General features: G+C 36.9%; 1 protein-coding gene and 1 pseudogene across 1 annotated transcript in view; one reads left to right on the top strand and one right to left on the bottom strand.

The window, feature by feature from the left end:
• The window catches only part of ZNF292 (zinc finger protein 292), an 88,901-nt gene that overhangs the window by 16,752 nt on the left and 48,017 nt on the right, over window positions 1–24,132 (top strand). The window lies entirely within an intron of this gene.
• Window positions 17,182–17,910, bottom strand: LOC129067582 (60S ribosomal protein L7-like; annotated as a pseudogene).

Below are 24,132 nucleotides of genomic sequence, written 5' to 3' on the forward strand. Positions count from 1 at the left end.
TATTTGAAACTAAACTTCAGAAAGCAGAACAGTGAATATGAGCATTGTAGTGGTTTGAGTAATAGCCTTACTAAAGAATGTGTTCATTAGGGTTCTTTGTTTAGCAGTAGTGAGAATTAGTTTTGAATTTTTTGAGTAATATGTGGGCCTTTTAAGGGTGAGCAATACATTTTTATGAACTACCACCAGAACAACTTGTTGAAAAAATCTATTTCTAATCTCCAAATATAACTAAGTACAATTCTTTATTTTACTGGGTTAGTTTAAAAATCTGTATTTGTTAAGTGTTTGGCCGCTGTAGGTACAAAGAAATACCTAAAATCCACGGGGAAAAGTAAGTCCATTGTCTACATTAGTGGTCTTTAAACTGCTTTTAAGTGGGTATCCTGTTAATGAACATTTGAATTTTAAACCTCAATATGGGAATGTTTAATTATAAATTGTATATGTACACACATATTCATGCACATGTATATAATTTCAACTTAAAGTTATTTGAGTCTGTTTATTAAATAATAAAGTTTATTTTATATAAATTTAATAGAAAAAGACATGTTTTTCCCCCTCTGTACTTCATTGTATACTCTCTTTAGAAACCAACATTCATAGTGCTGTGAGGGCCTGAAGTTTCTGAGCTGTATGAGGAAGACCCCCCCCCCCCAAAAAACCTGGAATTGTCTTCTGGAAGGTGGGCCCCTTGTAGTACATGCTTCCCAGCTAGAGGAATGTTCTAGGAACCCATCTGTATCAGTGAACCAGTTGGTGGTGGTGTGAGAGGCTGCGTTCAGTTTCAGTGAATTTTCTTTTTAAGACAACGCATTTGCTCATTTCATGATGGATGACTTAAAAGTGTACAGCACCTGCCCACACTGCACTGAGTGTTCAGCAGTTTTTGACCAGAAAAAATCATGACCCCTATTCCCCCTCCCTATTCACTCGATCTCACCCCAGCAACTTTTTTTTTTTGTTTGTTTCCTTGGATGAAAAAAGCGCTCAAAAGGAAGCGTTTCGCTGAGGTGAAACAAAAGTCAACAGAAGCACTAAAAGGCATCAAAATCAACGAGTTCAAAAATTGTTGTGAGCAGTGGGAAAAAGCATCTCAATAGGTGTATTGCATCACATGGAGAGTACTTTGAAGATTACTGAAGTTTAAACGTGTAAGAGTAAATACACAACTTTTTATAAATAAATTCTGGGTGTTTCTGGGTTACCCCTCGTATTATTAAATAACTGCCTTAGTTATTTTCCTCATTTTCAGAGTGTACTGGAGTAGTGACAGAAGACATCCAATCAGATTTTTTTGATGCTTTTTGTCAAATTTAAAGTAATACGTATTTGCAGTTTATTATTTCTGTCATGCTGTGCTTGTTATAAAGATCCCTGAGTATGAGTGCAGCAGTTATCAGATTCCCACCCAACTCTCAATCAACTTTGTTACTTGTTCTGCGATGTTGGAGCTTTACCCTTTAGGCATTTTTTTTCATTGCAGAAAGCTTTGTCAGTAGAAGACGCCAGAAAACTTTACCCAAGGTAGAGGTTTCTGTTTTGTTTCTTGCTCCCACTGTATGCTTGCAAATGGCACCGTATCGGGCCATCCAGTGGACTTCTGCCCCAGGTGAGTACAGAGTGGACAGATTCTGTGAGCTCACAGCCCCGATTCAGGGACCACCTTGTCTCAAGTTCTCCCAACATCTCCTCATGCATGTCTCTGGTGTCACAGATGATTGTTTCCCCCTGGCCTTTCCTATGCAGATGCATAGGATTTTTCCTGATCAAATTATTGTGTGGTGCCATTTCTTTTTGGACCCTATTTGATGCCATGGGGCTAAAATGAGATGTGTTACATACTAATGGATAAAAACTGTAGATTTGTACCAGTACTTTCCCTCTCATACACATGGTACATTTGGGCTGCCTCTAGTCCGTGGAAACTAGCTTTGGTATTTAAAAAAATGGTTATAAATTCATTTATTCATTCTAGTGGGATTATAATTGTGGAGGAGTGGTCCTTAAAAGTTACTGGTCCCAAAAATTGTTGAGATGAGAGAATGGAATAATTGTGTGTGTTTTCATAATTAAATATGTATCATGTTACTCTAAATGATCAGGAAGTATCAGGTGAGAACTTTTCAATCCTATTATGTTAGTAGCATATTTGGTAGCTCAAAAAGTTTCTACCCAGTCATTTCCTGTTTAATAAATTAGCAAATTATAATCATGTGAATTATCTTTTTAAAATTTCCCCAGAGTAAAAGCAAACCCATACTCCAGAGGATGTGGGGCTGGTGAGGCAAGAAGACACTGAAGTGCTAATATGACTAATTTATTAGTAATGTTGACTTGTTAAATTGCTTATCTGTAGATATCTAGATTTGATTCTGTTTATAATTTTCATATTTGAGTTTTCTTGTGGATATTTAAAATCACTAGCTTTGTTAGTAGCAGGTTAAGCTTAATCCTCCCTAAGGAGGTTCATCTTTTCTGAGGAACCTGTAATGAGTGACCTCCTCGGAGGTAGTTGCCTTGACGAGAGGAATGATAATTTTCCTAAGGACCATCCTAGTCACTTTTCACTGTTTCTAGACCTATAGCCAGTAAGGGTATCCTGGCAGGTATCATTCTGATTGCATTTGCTTCTGTCCTGGTCAGCCTGTGAGTAAGGATTTTGACTTTCACCCAATCATATAAATTAATGTCATTAATATATTAAAGCAGCAATTTTCAACTGTTGTGCACAAGAACTTTTAAAATGTTTAGTACCTGACTGTTTCGTCAGGGGCACTGACCTCTTTTTCCTTAGATTGTCAAATAAAGAACAAAATAGGAATGGCCCTGGCTGGTGTGGCTCAGTGGATTGAGCACTGGACTGCGAAGCAAAGGGCCACTGGTTCGATTCCCAGTCAGGGCACAAGCCTGGGTTGTGGGTCAGGTCTTCAGTAGGGGGCGCATGAGAGGCAACCACACATTGATGTTTCTCTTGCTCTTTTTCTCCCTCCCTTCCCCTCTCTCTAAAAATAAAAATTAAAATCTTTAAAAAAAATAACAGTGGTCAACAGAACACTAGCTCTCTGGTATGCATGAATCAAAATACCTGTTTTTTTGTTTCTGTTTTCTTTTTTTTTTTTGGTCATGTAGTCAAACATATAATGTATTTTATGGTGCTCTGCAGAATTTTAGTAATTAATTTATATGTGCCATGAGATGAAAAAGGTTGAAAATTGCTTTATTAAAGTATTCAATGTTTGGTTTTTAATATTTACTTTGATGTCATTGATATTGATGAATTCTTCAACAATAATTGTGTTTGTTTATTTCAATTTTAGTTTGTAACAGTTTTGGTTTTAGGTAGCTAGGAGATAAGTTTGTTGGGTTTTTTTTTAATGCAATTCAGCCCATGTAATTTACAATAATTTCTTAGGAACCAACTACAGATTCTTTGAGTTTATAAGTTACCTATAAAACTATTTGGGCCTGATGGTTGCAGGAATATAAAAGAAATATAAGGAAATATAAGGAAGTATACTAAGAAAAAGTAAAAATTCTCTATAATTAAAAAAAATGAAATCACTAGCTTTGTTAATTTTCAGATTCCCTTCATATGTTACATTTCTATTTAGTACACAGTTTTTCTAGTACTACCTCATTCCCAGGACCTTTTCTCAATTCACTGATGAATGGATTTCTGATTTCTTTGGTGTTTGCGCACCCTTGTTCTAGCTTTTTCTTTGAAGCTGTGCCATGCTCTATTTAAAGTGGATGATGATAATGTTTCAAGAAATTGAAGGAAGAAAAAGTAATAGTAAATTATTAGATTATTGATTCAATAGCAAAATTTGTTTAATTTCCTATATCTAGTAGGCTTTACACTGGTACAAAAGTAATGAATCTGCATATTGTACTGAATAAATTTTATTTTTAAAATTTTTTAAAAAGATTTTATTTATTTTCATAGAGGAGGAGGGAGGGAGAGAAACATCAATGTGTAGTTGCCTCTCACGCACCCCTTCCTGGGTACCTGACCCGCAACCCAGGCATGTGCCCTAGATTGAGAATCCAACCAGCGACCCTTTGCTTCGCAGTCCAGTGCTCAGTCCACTGAGCCACACCAGCCAGGGCTAAATTTTATTATTTAATAAAAAAAGAAACAGTAGGGCACTGGAATCTTTTTAGAGAGAAGGGGAGGGGAGGAGAGGAGAGAAGGAGAGATACATCAGTGTAGCCTCTTGCACACCCCCACCTGAAGGTGGTGCCTGCAACATGTGTCCTGACTGGGAACCAAACCGGTGACTGTTTGGCTGGTAGCCTGGCACTGAATCCACTGAGCCACATCAGCTGGGGCACAGGCACCAGTATCTTATTTGAGGGATATCCTATCTCAGGGTCTCACTGCTTGAGCTTCATTACTTGTGGCAACTTTGGATAGAGATATTGTTGAAGATAATACTGATGGCCGTGGCTCTGTAGGTGATAGTCTTCCCACAGGAATACTTATCCAGTTAGTATTGTGTTGGCCAAGAAGTCCAGTTAGGTTTTTTTCCATAAAATTAAAGGTGTTTTTTACTTTCACCAATATTTTTACTGATTGGATATTTTGAGTATGTCGGCTGTCTACCACTGTTGGCTTCTAGTCGGTAGAGGCCAGAGGTGCTGCTGAACATTTTCCAATGCATAAGATAACCCCCACAGCAAAGAATTATTTGACCAAAATGTCAGTAGTACCAAGAAACTTAACAAACCACTTTTGACACATTCGATCAGTCACAGCATCTTTTCCATACACTGCAGAAATCTTTTTTTTTGCGTTTCAGTTGTGTCTTTACCTTTCTTGAAATAATAAAGTTTAATACACTGAAAATGTTGTGTCTCTTCTTCCATCCTCAGTATTAAAATAGCTGCACAAAAATTCACCAATTTTGATAAGTTTTTTAAAAAATGCATGTTGATATGACAGCTGTTGAAACACAATCTAAATTGTTTAGAATAAAATTAAAGACAACTAAGCACTACTAGAGCCATCGTACGGAAAACTAAAACTTTCTGACCACCCCAATATTTAAAACAAATTTTTTAAATCAAATGATGTTTTCTGTTGAGGGGCCAATTGTATTTTTAAACTGAGATTATAATTACTACATATACAGGGGGGAAAAAAGTTTTTCAATAACGTTACAAGTAGGATTTTTTTCCCCCTTGCAATGGTAAAAATGGTACTTTATTCAAGTCTTTGATATGTGAGATTTAATAAGGATGTGGTGTACTAGAGAAAGACTATAATTACAGTGAACTGAATATAATCATTAATCATCTTAAAGGAAAATGGAATTCTTTACAACAGTAAAAATAGTAGGGAGGAAAATATTTATATTTTGCTGTCATACATTTTTTTCTTGCAGGCTGGCTGATGCAAGAAAAGGTAATATGACATTTAAGTATATTATATATATTATAGCTTACTAAAACGTGTTTTGCTTTTAAGGTCCCTTTAGTTGATGCGGTATGGCAGTTTAACACAGTAATAATTTTTATTTTGTTGGTGTTCTATTTGTATTCTTTTAGAACTTCAAGCACACTTTTCTGTGTTACTAATGGAAGTAAAATTCGCAGGCTAATCACAGAAGTCTTTTTTCATTCACAGTGTATGCTTTAATGTTATTTTTTTATTCTAGGAATAGGATGCCATGCAGGAAAGAAGGGGTTTCTACCGTTTTTCTAAGTATTAGGCAAAGCTTACTGTCCAATTCAGAGATAATAGTTGTGTGTGGCAGGGGGGTAAGGGGGTGGGTGGGGAGGAGTGGGCATTACTTATCACTGCCTTTTTATTCCCTCTTCTTTCCCCAGGTCCCATAGTTCTGTGAGCCCCACTTTGCATCCTCACTCAAACCACCTGTTTCATCAGTATAGGAGAATTCAGCTAGCTCTTAAGGAATATCGACTAATTTATGATAATGTGTGAATGTGTCATAAGTAGATAAGATTTCAAGTTGATAATAAAAATGGGGAAATATAGGTTATTTGAGGAAGGATAATTTGGAACAGAAAGGTCTCTAAAAAGACAAGCCACCCTCTTGCTGCTGAGTCCAGTCTTTTTTAAAGAGTTGTTCCTGTACTTCTGAACTCATGGTTTATCTGAAAATTTGAACTGTCTCCTAGCTACTCCCATTACATTAGCAACAAGGTCTCACTGGGTGAGAGTAGAGTAAGACTGGAGCCTTTGGTATGTGTAGTTTTGTAAATTCAGAATTCCACTTGTGCCATCATCACTGTGGTCTTTGGTTATTAGGCAAGTGATTAAATTACTTTTTAAAAAAAATGGCTGACCTTGTGTTGAATTTCTAATCTTAATAAAAAATAATCCAAAATTTGGGGGGAGAGGGCAAGTCGATTATTTATGAAAATAAAACCAGCTGTCAGGCCTCTGTGTCTTAAATACATAAAAAGTACTGTTCATTATGGGTCCAGACCAGTCATTATAAATATCCACGAACTGCTTAAAATCATTTTGTCCAATATCTCACTTGACTAAATCTCTGGATTTCAAGGCCTGGCCACTTAATACTGAAAAATACACATATCCACAGCCAGGTCTTTAGTTGAAGGGTTATTGGATGAACCTGTTCTGTGGATAAGTCTTTGATATTTACTGATAACTTAATATAGTTTGGTTCTCCTGGATTAAAACTACTTTCACTACTTGTTTGCCTATGCAAGCTTTGACGACATTAAATGCCTGTAAACCCCAGGAATGTAAAGTAACAAAGTGACTTGGGTAGGAAAACAGCAGTGAAGAACTTCAAAGCTCCCATCCTGATGCACCCAGTTGCTACCTATGTGCTTATTACTGCTTTGTCGGATGGGATTTAACTAGTGCAGTGTTGCCCGATCTTCTGATTTTTCAAGAGAAAACTAGAAACCCAGGTTCTTATGTGTAATATTCCAATTTTGAAATATTGGCAACTAATTCAAAATGTCTTGGGGGGAGGGAGGACCTAAAAACACCATGCGAGCCAAATAAAACATGTCTGGGGAATTTACTTCTGGATATTTTGAGCAGTCTATAGTTTGCCAGAAACAGTATGAAAAACAGCTCCTCCCCCAGAGTGAGTTTTGGTTCTTTATAATAACACCATGATCTGTGTTATTTCCTCCTTCATTTGCATCACTGGAAATTGTAGTCTTCTGAATACCCCTGTAAAGAGGGATGTGTTTACAAATGACTGTTGTGGTAAGGGGGGGGACTGTTTTGGCTCCCTCTTTAGAGAGGACTTTAAGGTAAAGATCCTCATTGGCAAAATCACCTCATCATTTTCCTGGTCTTTTGTACTTCTGTAGAAGTATATGCTTTGCTTAATTTATCCTGGAAACTGACAGATTTGTGTGTGTGTGAAATAATTTCAAAAAGTTATTTCATAATTGAGATTTTATTGGTTGTCCTGAGGATAACCACACAGACATTTCAATTTATACACACTTATTAACCTGCAGACCAAAAACGTAAAATGTCATTAGTTGTGGTTCTTTTCTAAATAGTTATTCTAGTGACTTGCCAGCTTAAAATTTGGAGGCAGATTTTTTTAACAAAATATCAAGTACCAAGATCTTTAAATATTGATACACTGTTATATCAAAAACCTACCAATTCATAATTTAATATAATATATACTACATAATCAAATTTTCAGTCTTTCAGGACATGTTAACAAAGTTACTAGGAGAACTAGATACCACACCAAGGATGTTAGCACAAAATTCTGACAGGAGAAGCAAAATCAAGGAGTAATTTTCTTTAGGAAACAGTGCTGTCAGAAACATGGGAACAGAAGTAATTTAAAATGTTCAAGACATACTAAATGCATGACTGACTCCATATGGCTATTCAGTATGCTTTGTATTATGGGATATAAAAACTACCCCCATCTATGGAATGTTGAGCTAACACCCATAACAATCAAAGCCTTCATATTCAGTATTCCACTGTTTTCTGGTTACACCAACAACTAAACATCCAGTAAGTGATTTCCTTTTTCTTTTAAGCATTTACACTTTTTTTAGAATTTTTATTTTTTAAAGGTTTTATTTATTTATTTTTAGAGAGAGAGGGGAATGGAGGGAGAGATAGGAGAACACTGATGTGAGAGAGAAACATTGGTCAGTTGCCTCTTTTATGTGCCCATTCCAGGGACCAAACCCACAACCTAGGCATGTGCTCACTGGGGTGTGAACCAAGGATTTCACTTTGTGAAGGACACCCAAACTGAACCCCAGACCAGGACAAAAGCATTTGGATTTTAAAAATGGGATGAGGTGAAATTTTCACCTTCTAAAAGTTTCTTGAGCTACTAAAAAAAAAAAAAAGCAACAACTTGAATTTACAAAATAGTTGATAAAAATATTTCTCTGGATTATTTCTCTGGATTGTACAAGAAGGGAGACAGGGACCGCTTATACTACGTGGTATATGACAGCAGTCCCCAACCTTTTGGGCACCATGGAGGGGTTTTGTGGAAGACAGATGGGGTGGAGGAGGGGGCAGGGGGTGAGCTCTTAATTTTTTTGTGATATAAACTCCATTTCCAAAAATCGAACTCTAGTATATAATCTGCCTGGAGAGTTTGAGTCATTGGTTGGGGTGGGGTGGTATTAATATATCCATAGAAATATAATTCAGTCATTAGCATCTTTGGAAAGCCAATTTTAACACAGATTTCTAGACTGTAGAAGTATCCTCTAAGCTAATAGTTAAAATATTGTGTAAATAGTTTTTCTTAACTCAAAGTGCATAGTATTAATACTCTTTCCATTTTTTTACTTTTTTTGTTACAAAAATAACATTTTTGCTTTTTAAAAATCCAAACAATACAAAGGTATTACCCTCTCCATCCTCTTCCACTCTTCTCTCCAGAGGTAACTAGTTACAAAATTGAGTTTCATTGTAGATACTCATCTTGGATTCACATAAATATAATTCATTTATATGGTCATACAATAGTAGGATCATATAATACATAGAATTCTGTACTCTGCATTTTTTTCAGCTGATAATATAGTCTGGTCATCATTCCATAGCAATAACTTCAAAACTATATTTTTTTATTTTTTTAATTATATTTTATTAATTATGCTATTACAGTTGTCCTGATTTTTTTCCCCTCTGCCCCCCTCTACCCGGCACCCCCTACTCCTTCAGGCAATCCCTCCAACATTGTTCATGTCCATGGGTCATGCGTATAAGCTCTCTGGCTGCTCCATTTCCTATACTGTACTTTACATCCCCATGGCTATTCTGTAACCATGGCTCTTCTCCTACCTATTTGTATCTCTTACTTCCCTCACCTCTTTACCCCTCCCCCTCTCATCTGCCAACCATCTGGTAACTAATTTCTTTTTTCTCTTGCTGCTTTTAAGGGTCTCTAACTTTTGTCCTTTTAATAATGATGTGTCTTGGAGTGGGCCTCTTTGTATCCATCATAATTGGGACTCTGTGCTTCCTGGACTTGCATGTCTATTTCCTTCACCAAATTAGGGAAGTTTTCTTTCACTGTTTTTTTAGATAGATTTCCAATTTCTTGCTCTTTTCTTCTGGCACCCCTGTAATGTGAATGTTGGACCTCTTGATGTTGTCCCAGAGGTTGTGTATACTATCCTAATTTTTTTTCTTAATTCTTTTTTCTTGTTTTGTGTGGTTGGTTTTTGGTTCCTTATGTTCCAGGTCACTGATTTGATTTCTTGGCTTCATCCATTATACTGTTATTTCCCTGTAAATTGTTCTCTGTTTCAATTAGTGTATTCCTTGTTTCTGACTGTCTTTTTTGTACTGCTCAGGTTCTCATTAAGTTCCTTGAGCATCCTTATAACCAGTGTTTTGAACTTTGCATCTGACAAATTGCTTATCTTCATTTTGTTGAGCTCTTTTTCTGGAGTTTTGATCAGTTCTTTCATTAGGGCCATGCTTCGGCATCTTCCCTGTGTTTGTTTCTATGTATTAGGTAGAGCTGCTTTGACTCCATGTCTTGGTAGTGTGGCCTAATGTAGTAGGTGTCCTATAGGGTCCAGTGGCACAGCCTCTCCTATCACCCAAGCTGGGTACTCAAGATGCCCCCTTTGTGTGATCTGAGTATACCCTCCTCTTGTAGTTAAGCTTTCTCATTATCTTTGCATGTATGTGGCAGTATTTGGTTAGGATTGTTTTTGTGGATCCAGAAGTTTTGGTTCAGTGGCATGTCCATGATAAAATGTTTGTATTGCCACATTAACCTCTAAAAGACTACTGGTAAACATTCTACAATACTGGTTGTTTTAAAAGTTTTATATACTTTTTAATATTTTGAGTGTTGAAATGATGTCTCCTTGCTGCTTTTAATCTTTATTTTTTTAATATCCATGACAACTGGCGAGCTTTGATATTTCTTTTTCATAGACATATGCTTTGTGATGGAGAAATTGGGAAGCTTTTGTTTTACAATTCTGATTCCGGGTTATGAGGGTTCTATAGTTGAAGTGGTTTTCAGGTAATTTCTATTTTAGGAGTATTTTTAAATCCTTTATATCAACTACCTCTGAGTTGTAGTTAATGTTTCTGGGGCGGGGAGAGGGGGCTGGGTGGAATAATCTGGCCCTGGCCAGATAGCTCATTTGGTTAGAGTGTGGTCCCAGTACACCGAGGTTGTGGGTTCTATCCTAGGTCAGGTACATACAAGAATCAATGAATGAATGCATAAATAAGTGGAACAGCAAATCATTGTTTCTCTCTCCCTTCTCAAAATCAATGAATAAAAAAATGATTCTGAATGCTAATATTTTAAATAATTTTTAATATAGTATATTGATGTTTTTCTTATAACCAGTGTTTTGAACTTTGCATCTGACAAATTGCTTATCTTCATTTTGTTGAGCTCTTTTTCTGGAGTTTTTCATATAGTTTCAAATTGTTTCTAGAAATTTCATGAGTTAAATCAGTAGGAAATTCAGACATCCAGGGATCTATGTCTGAAACAACACTTATTTGCTTAAACTTTAAATCATAAAATTTAAATCATCCAGGTCATGACTACATATTAACTGTGTGCTTCATGTTCAGCCATTTTTTAAATATTGGAACAACAATATATTTGTAGTTGGGAAATGGATTTTGGTTTATAAAGGTTACTGTAAAACATAAAATACTTAAATGTGTTCCATGGGCTTAGTAAAGTTATTCTCTGTAAATTCCACAGTCCTTATCTGAAACCATCGAGGCAGGTGTGATTTAAGAATTCAGAAGTTAATAGCTTTAAGTAATATGGTACGTTCACTATATGTTACAGCAGAATACTTTCATAGTGACTTCAGGTTGCATCCCATAAACACACAGCAAAACATACGAATGTTCTCACTGAGTCGGATAAAATCTGTGAAGTATTTCATTCTTTATTATTATTTTATTGTTGAATAATATTTAGCCATATGGATATATTACCTTTTATTTATCCACACATACCATTTGATTTGTTCCCAGTTAGTGTTCTATGAACATTCATCTTCCTCTCTTTTTGTCAACATGTTTATATTTGTTTTGGGTGCATTGCTCAGAGTTGATTGCTGTTTTTGATAGTGAATTTATGTTTAACTTTTTAAGAAACTGCCAGATTATTTTTCCAAAGTGGCTGTATGTACCATTATACATTCCTTCTACCAATTCATGAGGGTTCTAGTTTTTCTGTATATTCACCAAAACTTGGTATTTTTAAATTATAGCCTTTCTAGTGGGTGTGTATTGGTTTCATGTGGTTTAATTTGCATTTGACTAATGTCATTGAACATTTCTTCATGTGCTTTTTAGCCATTTGGAGAACTGTCTACTTAAAACATTCGCTAATTTTGAGAGAGGATTATTTGTCTTTTTGTTATAGAGTGTTAATAGCTCTTTGTGTATTTTGGATACAAGTCCTTTACCATACACATCATTTGCAAATGTTTTCTCCCAAACTATGCCTTGTCTTTTCATTTTCTTTTTTTAAATCAGAAATGCTGTTTATCCAGCTTTATTGAAATAAATTTGATAAATAAAACTGTATATTTAAGGTATACAAGATGATTATTTCACAGACGTTATAAAATTAGAATGAAGCTAATTACATCCACCACCTCACATGATTCTCATTTTGTTGCATGTATTGTGTATGTGTCTCAGGACACTAAAGATTTATTCTTCCAGTAAATTTGAAATCTATAGTACAATATTTTGTCTAGTAACAACATGCTGTACGTTAGACTCCCCAGAACCTGTTACTCTTAAAACTGAAAGTTCGTTCTTTCTGGCGAACATCTCCTCATTTCCCCCAACCGCCAGTCCTGGCAACCACCATTCTACTCTGTTTCTGTGAGTTTGACTTTTTTCTTTTTAAGATTACATATATGAGTGAGATCATAGTTTTTTTATTTGTCTTTCTGTGTTTGTCTTATTTCACTTAGTGTAATATCCTCCAGGTTCACCCGTACTGTAGCAAATAGGATTTGATTCTTTGATTACTGATTAATACTCTATTTTGTATATACACCATATTTTCCTTATTCATTTATCAGTGGACAGTTATGTTGTTCCCATATCTTGGCTATTGTGAATAATGCTGCAAGGAATGTGGGAGTACAGGTATCTCTTCAAGATACTGATTTTGTTTCCTTGTAATATATATTCCGAAGTGGGATTGCTGGATCATACAGTGGTTCCATTTTTAATTTTTTGAGAAACCTCCAGACTGTTTTCCATAATGGCTGTATCAGTGGACATTCCCAGCAACAGTGTACATGGGGTTCCTTTTCTTCACACGAACACTCACCTCTTGTCTTTTTGATAATAGCCATCCTAACAGGTGTGAGGTGGTATCTCATTGTATTTTTTTTTAATTTATATTTCTCTGATGATTAGTGATGTTGAGCACCTTCTCATAAACCTGTTGGCCAGTCGTATATCGTCTTTGGAAAAATGTCTATCCAGTTCTATTGCCCATTTTTTAATTTGGTATTTTTTTCCTATTATACATTTGATTGTTTTCTTAATTTCATATAGTTTGTTGTTCATGTACAGAAATGCAACTGGTTTTTGTATGTTGATTTTGCATCATGCAGCTTTACTGAATTTGTGTCTTTTCGATTTGTTAGTGGAGTTTTTTGATGTGCAAAATTTTTAAATTTTGATGACATCCAGTTTGTGAACTGTTTCTTTGTATAGATCATACTTACCATGTTATATTAAGAACTCTTTCCCTAACTCAGCATCACTAAATTTCCTCTGAATGTTTTCTTCTAGAAGTTTTATAGGTTTAGCTCTTCATTTAAGTATGGTCTGTTGTGAGTTAAATTTTTTGTTTGATGTTAAGTATGTCATTTCATTTTTATGTATGTGGATATCCAGTTGTCCCAGTACCATTTGTTATGTTGAGGATGGATCGCAATCCCTCAGTTCAGCCAATATTGATTTACATTTTTCCTAGAAAAGGGAAGTAATTTATTACCACCCAGGATAGTAGTTATAGATTATAGAAATGAAGGGAATTGAACACCTTTTAAGCTGGGCTTTCTGCCATTGTATTTCATGTTCTGAAGTAGGTGTACATATTAGTTGGTTTGGCCTGCTATAACAAAAACATCATAAGCTGTTTGGCCTATTAATAGCAGAAAGTCATTCCCCACATGGTTCTGGAGGTTGGAGAGTCTAAGATCAAGGCAGCAGCAGATTCAGCATCTGGTGAGAACCTACTTCCTGGTTCATAGTGCCTTCTCACTGTGCCTTATTTTGTGGAAGAGGCAAATGCATCTTTCTTGGGCATCTTGTATAAGGACAGTCATCCCATTCAAGAGGACTCTACCCTTAACACCTAATCACCACCCAAAGGCCCTGTCTCCTCTAATGTCATCAACCCTGGGGGTAAATATTTAAACATACTCAATCCATAGCAGTAGAGGTGTTACATATGTGGCAATTGGCTCATGATGGACACAGCCAGTACACTACGGTACTCTTTCTGGCTGGGCCCTAATAAGTTGAGATTGAAACTCATGCTATTATTATTTATGGCAGTTTGACTTCTGCTTCTTTGAATATGATTAATGTACACATACTCACTGGGCTCATAGGTCCCTGGAGATATTAGGATTACATTCTGGGTAGAGGGTTTCCGCTCTAGGATTTCAGATCTGCCATATAGTGTATGATGGAAGGAATGAAATCATCACACTGTTGAGCCATGTATTTACCTACACTGTGACTGCTTGACTGTTGGAGTCATGATATAATGGTACACATCAACTAGACATGCTGTCATCATTTTTGGAATGTAAGTACAAAGTTAGAAATATTATGGAGACTGAACTGAAGTCAGAAATGTCAGTTTTAGAGTGTTCTACATAGAGAAACAGTTTAGCCTTGTGAGAATTAAAATAATGGATGGAATCCAGAAACATTCCCTAAATTAAGCACAGGGCCTTTTTTTTTTTTTTTTTTTTTTTGATATCTACTTCCATTGCATCATATTTCTTAGGAAATGAGAGTCACCTGTGGGAATTATGGACAGGTTAGTGTCAAACTTGTTCATATTAGTCCAAGTTTGAGACACTCAATGCAAGAGACAAATTTTGGTTGCTTTTGAAAACCCTGCTTTGCTTGTAGCAAAGGATATACTCTACAAGAATTAGAGAAATTAATGAACCACACCATGTTAGAGTTGGGAATAGGAAACTTTGGGGTCATGATGTTCATGCCACCAAAATGCTACAAAGAAAGTAGGCCTTGGAGCTTGAGAAACTCTGCAAAATGGGTGTTTTAATTTTTTTTCTTTGATTTCAGAGAGAGAGGAAGGGAAGGAGGAAGAAAGGAAAAGAGACATTGATATGAGAGAGAAACATCAAGTGGTTGCCTCTTACATGCACCCCAACTGGGAACCGAACCCACAACCCAGGCATGTGCCCTGACAGGGACTTAAACCTACGACATTTCAGTTGGCGGGATGACTCCCAACCAACTGAGCCACACCAGCCAGAGTGAAAATGGGTGTTTATAGCATCCATATTGGAGATTATTTACCGTATTTTGCTGTATATAATGCACATTTTTTGCCCAAATTTTTGAGAGAAAAATAGGGAGACATGTTGTACATGGGTAGTACCTGAAATGCTTTGTATCTGTTCTTGTGTTTTGTAATTATTTGTTACAAAAAAATGCCTTGTACCATATGTTCAAAAATAAATGCTAAAATTCCTTTATAATACAAAAAACGAGTATCTAAATATAAATGAATTAAAAATTTTTAACGAAATTTTTTTTCTTGAAAGTTTGGGCTGAAAACATGGGAGCACATTGTACATGACAAAATACGGTAGGTTTTTAAGCTGTCAGAAGTTCACATTCTGAATGATTATTTCACACCCTAGAATGCATGTATGGGAGTGTCAATTTTATCAAATTCATAATTGATTTTCTTTGAAAATGTTTAGGTCCTACAGAAATAACCACAGCAGTGGGCCATTTGCTAAGGACAGTGTACATTAAGGTGTAGGGAAGTAAGTCTCTGGACCAGAACAATGTGGAAGTAAAATATAGCTGGTTGTTTCAGCATTATTTATGGAATAGTCTGTACTTTGCTCAGGCATTTCTGATAGCATGTGTTATATGAGGGGGGACCCCCCAAAAAGCAGAATTTATTTATAAAAAATTGTGCAGTTATTTTTAACATGTTTAAACTTCAGTCACCTTCGAAGGCCTCTCCATTTGATGCAATACACCTGTGGAGATGCTTTTTCCCACTGCTCAAAGCAGTATTTGAACTCAGTTGATTTTGATGCTTTTTAGTCTTTTGTTTCACCTCTTCCACTTTGGCTAAACGTTTCCCTTTGAGGACTTTTTTTCATCTGGGGGAAACAACAAAAGTTGCTAAGGGTGAGATTGGTTGAATAGGGAGGGTGGGGCAGAGGGTCATGCCATTTTTGGTCAAAAACTGCTGAACACTCAACACAGTGTGGGCAGGTGTGCTTGTAACTCACCCATCATAAAGTGGGTAACAAACTTGTTGAGTCTTCAAAAAAGATTATCAAAGCCAAAGGCAGCTTCTCTCAACACCACTAGCTGGTGCACTGATACAGATGGGTTCCTAGAACACTCACCTAGTGGGGTTAGCCTGTACTACAAGGGACCTACCTCCAGAAGATAATTCTGTTTTGGGCGGGGAGGAGGGGTCCTCCCTTGTATATCAAGCTGTCACATATATCTTGTTCGATTTTAGAGGTCTCTCTAGTTCTCGTCTATCACCTATACCTATACTATTACCTTCTCTTAATTTTTATTTTTTTAGGATAAGTGTTGGTATATGATTAGTGCAGATATTCCCACCTGGCTCTTCAAAACTGGTTTGATATCAGTATGTATTTTACAATTTTTAATATAAAATAAAAATACAAAGTGAGAGGCAACAAGCATTTATTTGAGATCAAAAAGAACAGCTATCTGGAAAGCACTGACTTGATTCAGGCAGAAACTCAAATAGTGTTCTGATGAGGAGACAAAGGCAAGTGGTATTTCTAAGGAAGCATAGGGGAACAATGACATCAGTAGGAGGAAGGCATTTCTACTGGTGCAATAAACTAACAGTGATGCCTTTTTTTTTTAAATCCTCACCCAAGGACATGCTTATAAGATTTTTAGAGAGAGAGTGAAAGAGAGATGGGGTGGGGGTGGGGTGGGGAGAGAGAGAAAGAAATATTGATCAGTTGCCTCTTGCATGTGCCCTGACTGGGGATCAGACCTGCACTCTCCTTGTGTACCCTGACCAGGGATTGAACCTGAAACTCTGGTGTACAGGATGATGCTCAACCACCTGGCCAGGGCAGTGATGCCAGTTTTAAACACTGTTTTTAATTTCCAGTCTGGTAGTATAATATCTGCTTTCTTGTTATCCTTGCAAACAGTTCTTTGGGACACAGTGCCGCTTCAGGCCCAGTCCAGAGTTATTTTGCCCTGCATTAACATTCCAAAGCTTTGAGGCGTGAGGCATGGAAGGCAGTTCCTCTGGGATGGCAGCTCCAGCTCTATTTTATTTAAAAAAAATTTTTTTTTTCTTTTTTCACTTGAAAAGCAGTTACTGTTTACTAACTGACCAGATTACAAAAATAGTAGATACCTTAGTAGGTACCATGGTAGATACCTTAGTTCATCCTTCAAGTAAAGCTGTTGATCCAGTCTTCCCTGTTACCAGCATCTCTACCTTCGACAAAATGGGTGGTCTTTTTCTTCATTCCACCTCTTGGAGAAGATAATTTGAAGAGCTCCAGGAAGTTGTTTGCTTTTTTGAAGTGTTTTCTGCAAGTTTAGATCTCATGAAGCAGATCCTCCATTGCACATGATGCCATATTTACCAAGAGATCGAGCAGTCAGTGCATTACCTGTCAGGGCAATTTGTTTTTTGTTGATTTTGCTATAACCACGCTTGTAGATCAGTTCATTTACTGACTTCAGATTTGGGTACCCTCATGCAATATATGGTTCCACGGCCCTCAGCTTGTTAATTGAAGCCTCGTTGAGTTTAATGAAGGTGCCACTGAAGATCTGGCGGAGGTGAAGAGGCTGCAGCACCTTTTGGACCTTTGGGCTCACGCCACTGTGCAATCCTAATGCCAAATGCCAATTGGGGTTCCATGGGTACACAGAAGTTGCCTGCTTTTCTTGCCATCCTAACCTTTCGAATCTCAGTTCTATACATCTGCCTGTATTCCTTGTGGTAGTGCTTAGGTTTTTCATAGATAAAGCTTCCCTCTTGCCTTCCAGAGCATCTTTTATACAAACTTCTTTCTCGGGCTCTTGATCTTCAGCTCTGTGGAATTCCTTTGCTTTTTCTTAAGGGCTTCTCACACAGCAGGAACCTCCTTCTCTTCTGCCGCACCCTCCATGGTTACACCTGGAAAAGAGCTCCAGCTCTATTTCAAAGTGGTTTTATATGTATATATGTATGTATAAGTAAATATATATTTTTACAGAATTAAGTTATATGGAAAGTCCTATGGGGAATTTCATTGGCATTGCTTTGACTTTAGAGATTAAATTTGGATTGTGTAGTCCAAATTTTGTCTTCCAACATCCGTGCATGTAGTATTTCCATCTACGCAGACCTTTTATGTCTTCAAATGAATTTTCCTAATTTTTCCTGAAAAGATGTTAAAAATATTTTGTTCAATTTATTGTTAGGCACTTCATGTATTTAGTTATTGTGAGTAATATCTGTTAAACAACTATGTTTTCTACTTGTTTGTGAATAGAATTGTTTTTTTTTCTGCAACTATACTGAATCCTGTTGGACAGCTTCTGTATGCATTGTCTGCAATGGCATTTTAATTTTTTCCTTTCCAGCCTTTATTACTTCATTTCTTTTTCTAATTGTGCTGATTAGCCCTACAGTGTCAAATAAAAGCAATGATAGCAGCCATTTTTATTTTGTTTCTCACTTTACAGGGAAATGCTTTTAGCATTTCACCCCTAAGTGTGGTTTGCTTTGGGTTTTTGCTGAGTATCCTGTCAAGTTAAGGAGTTTTTCTTCCGTTTATTGTTACAAAAGCTTTTTTTCCCCCTATCTTGAATGGGTTGCATTTTATTATGTCCTTTTTTGGGTAATTACATAGTTTCAAACCCTAAGTCTGTTACAGTGGTAAATTAGTAAACAGATTTTTCTAATTTTAAATTATTCTCATATTGGTAGAATAAATCCTATTGGGGCCAAAATACATTTTAAAAACACACCACAGCCCTTCCTCTTTCCTTCCTGAATAATTCAGTCCTTAATCCATTATGTAGGGTAGAGCAAAGTAGGTATCTGAGGGTGGGAGCTGGGGTGCTGCATTGGCCCAGAGTGAGTGTCAGAGCCCAGATTGGACAAAGAGGGTATCCCCACAGAACAGCAGCTCTAGGGGGCAGGAGTCAGAGCCCAGTTAGGGTAATCAGGGCTCTATTGGGAGGTGGCTGTGGGGGGTGAGCTTTAGAGCCCAATGAGATGTTAGGGCACCATGGAGGATGTCCGGGAGTAGGCTGGTATGGGGCTTCTGAGGCAGAGCAAGGTGAGGGTGGCTTTTTGCAGAGGGGCAGCCTGGAACAGGATGTCAGAGCCTAAGCAGAGGGAGAAGGGTGGACTACCTAGAGAGACAGCCAGCCAGCATGCTGAGTTAGCACTCAGGCAGAGTGAGGAGAGCAGACCTTAATTTTAATCAAGTGACCAAAATGAGCATCCTTCATAATGGGACAAATTGAAATGCACCACTTGATGGGATACAATAGAAGAAATCACCATCACTTCTATGGTATTCCTGTCAAAATACATAACACTAATACAATCATGAGACAATACTAAACCCAAACTGAGAGACATTCTACAAAATAACTGGCCTATATAATCTTTGATAATGCCAGGGTCCTAAAGAGTCTTTAATTTAGAATTTAAGAGACTGAAGAGACATGACAAGTAAATACAGTGCATGGTTTTGAATTGTATCCTTTTCTATAAAAGACATTATTGGGATAATTGGTGCACTTGAATGGTGCTGAGGATTAAATAGTAGTGCTATATCAATATGTACTTTCTGATTCTCTTGGTCATAATCTGGTTATGTAGGAGGTGCTTGTTTGTAGGAAATACATACTAAAATATTTGAAGGCAGTGGGGCATAAGGTTGACAACTAACTCCCAAGTGGTTCAGGAAAAAATTTTCTCTGTACTTCTGTATTTTCAACTTTTCTATAACTTCATGTTATCTCAGAATTTTTTTTTTATTATTATTAAAGGTTTTTCTTTTAGAGAGGGGAAGGGAGGGAGAGAAAGAGAGGGAGAGAAACACCAGTGCGTGGCTGCCTCTCACACGCCCCCCCACTGGGGACCTAGCCCACAACCCAAGCATGTGCTCTGACCAGGAATAGAACTGGCGACCTTTCAGTTCGCAGGCCAGTGCCCAGTCCACTGAGCCGTCCTAGCCAGGGCTCAGAATATTTTTTTAACATTTTAAAATTTTATTGCAGGATTTGGTTTGGTAGTACTTAGAATTTTAAAATCACTATTTATAAGTGATATTGGCCTGTGGTTTTTCTTTCTGATGCCACATATACCCAGTGCTCAAGTTTATAGTCGCCTCAAATATGAATTGGGGAAACTTTTCCTCCCTCCTTTTTTTTTCCTTTTTTTTTTTCTCCCAAAGGTTTTGCAATAAAGTGATGATCTGTTTCCTACAGGACTGTTTCCTGGCTTTTTCTGTAAAAAACTATCAGGTGATTTTTTAAAAATTGGATTCGGTTTCTTTAGCAGGTAAAAGTTTTTTTTTCTATTTCTTCTTGAGATAGTTTTAGTAATTTTTTTCTAAAACAGTAACCATTACATTCAGATTATAAACATTTGTGAAAAAGCAAGTGAGTAGTAAAAAAAAAAAAAGACAATGCTATTTCAAATAAAGAACTAGGTTATTTAGCATAATATCTTGTAACTTGAAGAAAGTCCATATAGTTTCTATAGTGGTCCCTTTTTCATTTCTAATTCTTTTTATTTGTGCCTTCTCTTTCATTCTTAGATAATTTAGTCAAAGGCTTTTTTAAGCCTTTTTAATGACTTATGTTTGGTTTTGTTGATCTTCACCATTGTATGTTTCTTTCCTGTTTTTAAAAATTTTTCAAATTCACTACTTTAAAAGTTTTGTACTTTAAGTTCATTCTGTTCCCTACTCTAACTCGAGTTGACTGCTTAACTCAGTTCTTACAGAATTCTACAAAATAACCACAAAAACCCTCATGACATGTAAAGTAAGTATGTATTGCTCACTTACCTCAGGGTCAGGGGACATTTGGCTAGGTATCTGTTGGTCTTGACTGGAGTCAGGCACAGGTTTGAGGTTGGCTGGGTGTTAACTGATGCAGGTTGGCCTCAACTGAAGCAACTGGGATGACATCTACTTCTCACTCTCCTGGGACAGCAGGCTACTCTGGATATATCTTCTCTTTTTGATAAGAGGGATCAAGATCCTTACATAACTGGCCTACCATCACTTCTGCCCTACTCTTTTTGTCAAAACAAGTCACATGGAGTAAGAAAATACTCTCTACCATTATGAGAAGTACTCCGTGGTTGTGTGAAAAGTCTTGGATATACGGAGGAATGAAGATTTTAATCTACCAGACTTACCTATATCGCCTATATTTTGCTTTTCTAAACTTTTTATTAAAGAAGAGTTACTAGACTAGTACAGTGAATACCCATTACCTTTCACAATAATCACCAGTTGTTAACTTTTTGCTATATTTGCCTTGTTTCTTGCTTTAAGTCTTTTCTGTATTTTTTTCTCAGTCCTTTTAGAGTTAGCAGGTCATGGCATTGCCCCTTTGCATTTATTTCCTAAGGCCAAAGACATAATCATCACACTCAGGAAATTTAATATAGGCACAATATTATCTAATTACAATATATATACAATTTTATTAGTCTTAAAATTCTCTGACTTTTTTCCCCTAATGCAGCCAGTTTTGCTTTATCACAACATATGTATTTGTAGCAGTCATCCTGCTGTGCAGAATTGCGCAATAAAAAATCACAGGGCTTATGGAAAAGATGGGGTTAGAGGCGCAATACTTAGAAACTTCATCGGTCATATATATCAATACACATAGAACCTTGTGAAAAACAGTAGTCCCATTTTAACCTATTTAGTTGTTAAGGAATGTGTTAATGCTAAAGTAAATGTATCTTACCTTGAAAGAGATACGAAGTTTGCCAGCGGAAGTGGTTGTCAGAAGGAATGCAGCTTGTGAGTTATTGTGAGGTGGTGGAGAGTTCTTTGAAGTGGACAGAAAGTTGTAACAGTACATATGGATGGGTGTGGCACAACACACCTGGTGAACTGAGGTAACTGATACATGTTTGAGTTGTGTATATTTTGCATATTTGTACACAGTTCAGTTCAGCTGGATACAGTTTTCTGCTTTTACCTAATATTTCTCATTGAAAAAATCATACATAAGCAAGTGAAATTTCATGTTTTGCTCATACTGTGTTGGAACAAATTCCTGTGTATATGTATGTTTAAGCCTAGGAGAATTTAGAGTATAACATTTGCATCTACAAATTTCCCTCCTTAAGTTTGCTGTAAATCAAATCTTACCAGTTTTGTTGTGTTTTCACTGTAGTTCAAATCTAAGTATTCTATGATTCCTATTACGATTTCTTCCACCCATGATTTGGAAGTACTTTAAAAGTTTTTTCAGTTTGTAGTTTTCTTTATAGGGGTGTTTTTTATTAATAGTTTCTAACTTTATTACATTATGTTTAAAGAATGTGAAATGTCTGATGTCTATTTGGTCTAGTTTGTGGTCAATTTTTAAGTGTTTTATATGTTTTTGTAAAGAATGTGCATTCTCTTTAATTGTTGAGTGCAGGTTTCTGTAGACTTAAATGATCTTCCTAGCTGAGTTTTTAAATACATCACTAATTCAGTCCAAACTCAGTTGTATAAATTTCCTCTCAGTTTTTTCAGGTACATTAAGTAGTCTTTCAAGTTCACCTTAAAGAAATTTCTCCTAGAGCCAGCTGATAGGCTGTAGTTACTCTTCAAGCTCAGTACACAGCTTTTTTCAGGGGGAATCTTTTATCACCCCTCTCATGTTAGATTCCCTTTTTCATTCCTTTCCTGGCTTATCCCCTCATTTTGGTGAAATTTCCCCTTCAGTAGCATCCTTTAAAAAAACGTACCTAAAAGGACAAATTTTTGAGAACTTTCATGTTTCAGTACCTACATGGTAGTTGGATGGAAATAATTGCTCCTCAGCTTTCAGTGCATTGCTTCATGTTCCTTTGACCTCCAGTGTTGCTGTTGAGAAGTTGGCTCTTCTCCACTTCTTACAACCTTACTTTGATCATCATTGTATTGGAGCTCTGAAATTTTATGAAAAAGTGCTTTGATATATAGGGTCTGCTTTCAGTAATCGTGCTGGACACTCACTGGGTCTTTTAATCTTAAAATTTATCTCCTTAGGTTCTAGGAAATAACTTGAATTAGTTCTTTGATGTCTCCCCACCATTCCACTGTTCAGACTTACTGGAATTCCTGCTAATTATGGGACCTCTAGCACTATACTCTAAATTTTCTTATTTTTTTCTCTCCTATCCCTTGTACTTTATTTTTGGGGGGAACTTCTTCAGTTTATCATCCTACTTTCTAACTTGAGGTGTCCAGGTCTGCTCTGCCCTCCCCTGTCCTCCCCTTGTTAGTTTTGATCTCTCACCTGTAAGATGCTTTCCTCAGATGTCTAGCAGTCCGTAGCTTTCCACATTTCAGTAAGGTATACTTACTGAAAACTGATTAAGGGGTGCAAGCCCATGTATTATAGTCTTCACAAAAGGGGGACTTAGCTGGATTTTTTTCTGGGGAAAGCCTTGTGTCAGAATCTTTTGAGTCTTTTGAGTTCCCAGAGAAGGACCCAGCTTGGGCCTCTGGAGGTTCTGGCCATGATTTGGGGAAAAGGACTTGAGAAGAAAGCTATCTCTATACCTACGGTACCTAGCTTTTTTGGCACCAGGGACAGGTTTCATGGAAGACAATTTTTCCACCTGGGGGCGGGAGCGATTCAGGATGATTCTAGCACATTACATTCAAGTTCACTTCTTGCCGTGCGACCAATTCCTGACAGGCCTGGAGGTTGGGGACCCCTGCTCTATACAGTCAGTATGTAAAGCTGATTTAATGCCTTGTTAAAAGTAAGATACCTTCCCTCAGTTATGTATAGACACCTGTTTAGTTTAGTCTAGTTTAGTTTTGTTTTGTTTCTAACTTCAGAATAAACTTCTGGGGATAGAGAGGAGTAGTGGCTACCTTAGGTCACCAAGGTTATCACTGTGAAGGGGGATGGGGGAATCAGGGAGGCTTAACTGCTTAAATAGACTTTCAGCCAATCCTGATTTTATTTTTTTTTAATTTGTTTATTTTTAGAGAGAGGAGAAGGGAGGGAGAAAGGGAAAGAAACATCAATGGTTTGTCTCTTGCACGCCCCCAACTGGGGACCTGTCCCGCCACTCAGGCATGTGCCCTGACTGGGAATTGAACCGGGAACCCTTTGGTGTGCAGGCTGGCACTCAACCCACTAAGCCACACTAG

The sequence above is a fragment of the Pteronotus mesoamericanus genome, unplaced genomic scaffold (assembly GCF_021234165.1).
Source record: "Pteronotus mesoamericanus isolate MK-2021 breed Mesoamerican mustached bat unplaced genomic scaffold, CSHL_Meso_final contig_20, whole genome shotgun sequence".
Classification (NCBI taxonomy): domain Eukaryota; kingdom Metazoa; phylum Chordata; class Mammalia; order Chiroptera; family Mormoopidae; genus Pteronotus; species Pteronotus mesoamericanus.